The sequence below is a fragment of the Osmia lignaria genome, unplaced genomic scaffold, assembly GCF_051020975.1.
Source record: "Osmia lignaria lignaria isolate PbOS001 unplaced genomic scaffold, iyOsmLign1 scaffold0016, whole genome shotgun sequence".
NCBI lineage: Eukaryota > Metazoa > Arthropoda > Insecta > Hymenoptera > Megachilidae > Osmia > Osmia lignaria.
This window is the reverse complement of record NW_027478168.1, coordinates 13,502,501-13,510,000: the sequence shown is the minus strand read 5'-3', so window position 1 is coordinate 13,510,000 and position 7,500 is coordinate 13,502,501. Positions and strand designations below refer to the sequence as shown.

Here is a 7,500-nt window from a genome sequence, read left to right as displayed (position 1 = left end):
GAAAGCAACACGCCGTTGGAACTTTGAAAAATTTCGATGCGTCGCCAAAGTTCGTACTTTTCGATAAAATCTTCGTCCTATGATACATTTCGATCAAGAACTACATTGATCGTCATGAAACTGTTTTTTTTTTTGGGAGACGTGTACGCTCCTTTTCATAAAGGAGACTATCTTATTGCGAAAGTCAAAATCGCACGCTCTCACGGCGATTTGCCCCCGTATACGCCTGGGCGTAAGCCCGTGCGTCGCCGACCTAGCGGCCTGCCGATCGGTATTTAGAGGGAGGCACTTTGAAAGCAACACGCCGTTGGAACTTTGAAAAATTTCGATGCGTCGCCAAAGTTCGTACTTTTCGATAAAATCTTCGTCCTATGATACATTTCGATCAAGAACTACATTGATCGTCATGAAACTGTTTTTTTTTTTGGGAGACGTGTACGCTCCTTTTCATAAAGGAGACTATCTTATTGCGAAAGTCAAAATCGCACGCTCTCACGGCGATTTGCCCCCGTATACGCCTGGGCGTAAGCCCGTGCGTCGCCGACCTAGCGGCCTGCCGATCGGTATTTAGAGGGAGGCACTTTGAAAGCAACACGCCGTTGGAACTTTGAAAAATTTCGATGCGTCGCCAAAGTTCGTACTTTTCGATAAAATCTTCGTCCTATGATACATTTCGATCAAGAACTACATTGATCGTCATGAAACTGTTTTTTTTTTTGGGAGACGTGTACGCTCCTTTTCATAAAGGAGACTATCTTATTGCGAAAGTCAAAATCGCACGCTCTCACGGCGATTTGCCCCCGTATACGCCTGGGCGTAAGCCCGTGCGTCGCCGACCTAGCGGCCTGCCGATCGGTATTTAGAGGGAGGCACTTTGAAAGCAACACGCCGTTGGAACTTTGAAAAATTTCGATGCGTCGCCAAAGTTCGTACTTTTCGATAAAATCTTCGTCCTATGATACATTTCGATCAAGAACTACATTGATCGTCATGAAACTGTTTTTTTTTTTGGGAGACGTGTACGCTCCTTTTCATAAAGGAGACTATCTTATTGCGAAAGTCAAAATCGCACGCTCTCACGGCGATTTGCCCCCGTATACGCCTGGGCGTAAGCCCGTGCGTCGCCGACCTAGCGGCCTGCCGATCGGTATTTAGAGGGAGGCACTTTGAAAGCAACACGCCGTTGGAACTTTGAAAAATTTCGATGCGTCGCCAAAGTTCGTACTTTTCGATAAAATCTTCGTCCTATGATACATTTCGATCAAGAACTACATTGATCGTCATGAAACTGTTTTTTTTTTTGGGAGACGTGTACGCTCCTTTTCATAAAGGAGACTATCTTATTGCGAAAGTCAAAATCGCACGCTCTCACGGCGATTTGCCCCCGTATACGCCTGGGCGTAAGCCCGTGCGTCGCCGACCTAGCGGCCTGCCGATCGGTATTTAGAGGGAGGCACTTTGAAAGCAACACGCCGTTGGAACTTTGAAAAATTTCGATGCGTCGCCAAAGTTCGTACTTTTCGATAAAATCTTCGTCCTATGATACATTTCGATCAAGAACTACATTGATCGTCATGAAACTGTTTTTTTTTTTGGGAGACGTGTACGCTCCTTTTCATAAAGGAGACTATCTTATTGCGAAAGTCAAAATCGCACGCTCTCACGGCGATTTGCCCCCGTATACGCCTGGGCGTAAGCCCGTGCGTCGCCGACCTAGCGGCCTGCCGATCGGTATTTAGAGGGAGGCACTTTGAAAGCAACACGCCGTTGGAACTTTGAAAAATTTCGATGCGTCGCCAAAGTTCGTACTTTTCGATAAAATCTTCGTCCTATGATACATTTCGATCAAGAACTACATTGATCGTCATGAAACTGTTTTTTTTTTTGGGAGACGTGTACGCTCCTTTTCATAAAGGAGACTATCTTATTGCGAAAGTCAAAATCGCACGCTCTCACGGCGATTTGCCCCCGTATACGCCTGGGCGTAAGCCCGTGCGTCGCCGACCTAGCGGCCTGCCGATCGGTATTTAGAGGGAGGCACTTTGAAAGCAACACGCCGTTGGAACTTTGAAAAATTTCGATGCGTCGCCAAAGTTCGTACTTTTCGATAAAATCTTCGTCCTATGATACATTTCGATCAAGAACTACATTGATCGTCATGAAACTGTTTTTTTTTTTGGGAGACGTGTACGCTCCTTTTCATAAAGGAGACTATCTTATTGCGAAAGTCAAAATCGCACGCTCTCACGGCGATTTGCCCCCGTATACGCCTGGGCGTAAGCCCGTGCGTCGCCGACCTAGCGGCCTGCCGATCGGTATTTAGAGGGAGGCACTTTGAAAGCAACACGCCGTTGGAACTTTGAAAAATTTCGATGCGTCGCCAAAGTTCGTACTTTTCGATAAAATCTTCGTCCTATGATACATTTCGATCAAGAACTACATTGATCGTCATGAAACTGTTTTTTTTTTTGGGAGACGTGTACGCTCCTTTTCATAAAGGAGACTATCTTATTGCGAAAGTCAAAATCGCACGCTCTCACGGCGATTTGCCCCCGTATACGCCTGGGCGTAAGCCCGTGCGTCGCCGACCTAGCGGCCTGCCGATCGGTATTTAGAGGGAGGCACTTTGAAAGCAACACGCCGTTGGAACTTTGAAAAATTTCGATGCGTCGCCAAAGTTCGTACTTTTCGATAAAATCTTCGTCCTATGATACATTTCGATCAAGAACTACATTGATCGTCATGAAACTGTTTTTTTTTTTGGGAGACGTGTACGCTCCTTTTCATAAAGGAGACTATCTTATTGCGAAAGTCAAAATCGCACGCTCTCACGGCGATTTGCCCCCGTATACGCCTGGGCGTAAGCCCGTGCGTCGCCGACCTAGCGGCCTGCCGATCGGTATTTAGAGGGAGGCACTTTGAAAGCAACACGCCGCTGGAACTTTGAAAAATTTCGGGGCAAAGCAATACGCGGCTGGGACTTTGAAATATTTCGGAGCGCACCTAAAGTTCGTTATTTTGGCTAAACGGAGCGAAAATCTGCATTTATACCATCACGGACGTTAGTTTAATAGCGTTTAACGATGGATCCACGGTACAGAATGCAAATATATGATTGTTAAAATTTTCGACTAATCGGTTCTAAGAGGCGAAGCAATACGCCGCTGGGACTTTGAAATATTTCGGAGCGCACCTAAAGTTCGTTATTTTGGCTAAACGGAGCGAAAATCTGCATTTATACCATCACGGACGTTAGTTTAATAGCGTTTAACGATGGATCCACGGTACAGAATGCAAAAATATGATTGTTAAAATTTTCGACTAATCGGTTCTAAGAGGCGAAGCAATACGCCGCTGGGACTTTGAAATATTTCGGAGCGCACCTAAAGTTCGTTATTTTGGCTAAACGGAGCGAAAATCTGCATTTATACCATCACGGACGTTAGTTTAATAGCGTTTAACGATGGATCCACGGTACAGAATGCAAAAATATGATTGTTAAAATTTTCGACTAATCGGTTCTAAGAGGCGAAGCAATACGCCGCTGGGACTTTGAAATATTTCGGAGCGCACTTAAAGTTCGTTATTTTGGCTAAACGGAGCGAAAATCTGCATTTATACCATCACGGACGTTAGTTCAATAGCGTTTAACGATCGATCCACGGTACAGAATGCAAAAATATGATTGTTAAAATTTTCGACTAATCGGTTCTAAGAGGCGAAGCAATACGCCGCTGGGACTTTGAAATATTTCGGAGCGCACCTAAAGTTCGTTATTTTGGCTAAACGGAGCGAAAATCTGCATTTATACCATCACGGACGTTAGTTTAATAGCGTTTAACGATGGATCCACGGTACAGAATGCAAAAATATGATTGTTAAAATTTTCGACTAATCGGTTCTAAGAGGCGAAGCAATACGCCGCTGGGACTTTGAAATATTTCGGAGCGCACCTAAAGTTCGTTATTTTGGCTAAACGGAGCGAAAATCTGCATTTATACCATCACGGACGTTAGTTTAATAGCGTTTAACGATGGATCCACGGTACAGAATGCAAAAATATGATTGTTAAAATTTTCGACTAATCGGTTCTAAGAGGCGAAGCAATACGCCGCTGGGACTTTGAAATATTTCGGAGCGCACCTAAAGTTCGTTATTTTGGCTAAACGGAGCGAAAATCTGCATTTATACCATCACGGACGTTAGTTTAATAGCGTTTAACGATGGATCCACGGTACAGAATGCAAAAATATGATTGTTAAAATTTTCGACTAATCGGTTCTAAGAGGCGAAGCAATACGCCGCTGGGACTTTGAAATATTTCGGAGCGCACTTAAAGTTCGTTATTTTGGCTAAACGGAGCGAAAATCTGCATTTATACCATCACGGACGTTAGTTCAATAGCGTTTAACGATCGATCCACGGTACAGAATGCAAAAATATGATTGTTAAAATTTTCGACTAATCGGTTCTAAGAGGCGAAGCAATACGCCGCTGGGACTTTGAAATATTTCGGAGCGCACCTAAAGTTCGTTATTTTGGCTAAACGGAGCGAAAATCTGCATTTATACCATCACGGACGTTAGTTTAATAGCGTTTAACGATGGATCCACGGTACAGAATGCAAAAATATGATTGTTAAAATTTTCGACTAATCGGTTCTAAGAGGCGAAGCAATACGCCGCTGGGACTTTGAAATATTTCGGAGCGCACCTAAAGTTCGTTATTTTGGCTAAACGGAGCGAAAATCTGCATTTATACCATCACGGACGTTAGTTTAATAGCGTTTAACGATGGATCCACGGTACAGAATGCAAAAATATGATTGTTAAAATTTTCGACTAATCGGTTCTAAGAGGCGAAGCAATACGCCGCTGGGACTTTGAAATATTTCGGAGCGCACCTAAAGTTCGTTATTTTGGCTAAACGGAGCGAAAATCTGCATTTATACCATCACGGACGTTAGTTTAATAGCGTTTAACGATGGATCCACGGTACAGAATGCAAAAATATGATTGTTAAAATTTTCGACTAATCGGTTCTAAGAGGCGAAGCAATACGCCGCTGGGACTTTGAAATATTTCGGAGCGCACTTAAAGTTCGTTATTTTGGCTAAACGGAGCGAAAATCTGCATTTATACCATCACGGACGTTAGTTCAATAGCGTTTAACGATCGATCCACGGTACAGAATGCAAAAATATGATTGTTAAAATTTTCGACTAATCGGTTCTAAGAGGCGAAGCAATACGCCGCTGGGACTTTGAAATATTTCGGAGCGCACCTAAAGTTCGTTATTTTGGCTAAACGGAGCGAAAATCTGCATTTATACCATCACGGACGTTAGTTTAATAGCGTTTAACGATGGATCCACGGTACAGAATGCAAAAATATGATTGTTAAAATTTTCGACTAATCGGTTCTAAGAGGCGAAGCAATACGCCGCTGGGACTTTGAAATATTTCGGAGCGCACCTAAAGTTCGTTATTTTGGCTAAACGGAGCGAAAATCTGCATTTATACCATCACGGACGTTAGTTTAATAGCGTTTAACGATGGATCCACGGTACAGAATGCAAAAATATGATTGTTAAAATTTTCGACTAATCGGTTCTAAGAGGCGAAGCAATACGCGGCTGGGACTTTGAAATATTTCGGAGCGCACCTAAAGTTCGTTATTTTGGCTAAACGGAGCGAAAATCTGCATTTATACCATCACGGACGTTAGTTTAATAGCGTTTAACGATGGATCCACGGTACAGAATGCAAAAATATGATTGTTAAAATTTTCGACTAATCGGTTCTAAGAGGCGAAGCAATACGCCGCTGGGACTTTGAAATATTTCGGAGCGCACCTAAAGTTCGTTATTTTGGCTAAACGGAGCGAAAATCTGCATTTATACCATCACGGACGTTAGTTTAATAGCGTTTAACGATGGATCCACGGTACAGAATGCAAAAATATGATTGTTAAAATTTTCGACTAATCGGTTCTAAGAGGCGAAGCAATACGCCGCTGGGACTTTGAAATATTTCGGAGCGCACCTAAAGTTCGTTATTTTGGCTAAACGGAGCGAAAATCTGCATTTATACCATCACGGACGCTAGTTTAATAGCGTTTAACGATCGATCCACGGTACAGAATGCAAAAATATGATTGTTAAAATTTTCGACTAATCGGTTCTAAGAGGCGAAGCAATACGCCGCTGGCACTTTGAAATATTTCGGAGCGCACCTAAAGTTCGTTATTTTGGCTAAACGGAGCGAAAATCTGCATTTATACCATCACGGACGTTAGTTTAATAGCGTTTAACAATGGATCCACGGTACAGAATGCAAAAATATGATTGTTAAAATTTTCGACTTATCGGTTCTGGATCACTGAAAAATCAAAAAAAATTATTAATTTTGATTAATTAAATTACATATGTAGTTTTATATTGTTATAGTCTCGTATTTGTTAATGTTTTGTCGTAAGAAAATGCAAAAATATCGTTTTAATGTTTTCGTCTCATCGGTTCTGGATCGCTGAAAAATCAAAAAAAAATATTAATTTTGATTAATTAAATTACAAATGGAGTTTTATATTGCTATAGTCGCTTATTTGTTAATGTTTTACCGTAAGAAAATGCAAAAATATCGTTTTAATATTTTCATCTCATCGGTTCTGGGCGGTTTTAAAATTTTTTAAAATATTAATTAAACCCATGATTTACATGAGAATGTGAATTTATTATGTCCTGCATGTTAATTTATTAATTTTCATGTATAGAACGTTATAAAATGAAAGGATATGTTCGACGATATTTTCAGTCTAAGTTTTACCGTGCCGGCGGGATGGTACGCTCTCACGGCGGTTTGCACAGGCATACGCCTGGGCGTAAGCCCATGCGTCGCCGACCTAGCGGCCGGCCGTTCGGTATTTATAGGAAGGCACTTTCGGTTCGCTCGGACCGGTCGGGAGTAGCGTCGAGCGTGTGGCTCTTTTATGACTTCGGTTGAAAAGCAGTCTACCGCTCCTCGAGAATATACTTTCTCGACTATTCTCGTTCCGGTTTTCCGTTGCGGATTATTATTAATCTCCACACAGCATTACCACGGGTCGGTGTCTAAGACCGAATGGCCCATATGTGGTGAGCCTTGTAATATAAGGCTGGTGACCTGTATGCACTTATAAATGTTGCATACTTGTACAAACTGAGCATCAACTGTCTGTAACCAAAATTTGTTAAAACTGAAAAAGTTATAAGATTGTATAAAATTTTTGAACCAAGAAAGTAGTGTTAGACGAAAATTCGTTCTATCACTTTTAGAAGGGAGACTGTTTGGAAATATTTAAAGTATAAAATACACAAAAGTCCACTGAATTATGAACAAAATTACGTCCCTGAATTTAAGAAAAGTCAAGAGGTGTCAGAAATAAAATCCTCTCTGATACGTTCAGAGAGGAAAATAAGTATGGAGAGAGGAGTAAAAATGAAAGAAGTTTTAAGGCTGGGGAA

The 7,500-nt window shown here is 41.9% G+C and overlaps 1 long non-coding RNA gene across 1 annotated transcript in view; it reads right to left on the bottom strand.

The window, feature by feature from the left end:
* LOC143306627 (uncharacterized) overlaps window positions 1–7,500 on the bottom strand; it is a 61,937-nt gene that overhangs the window by 7,917 nt on the left and 46,520 nt on the right. The gene's annotated exons all lie outside the window — the stretch shown is intronic.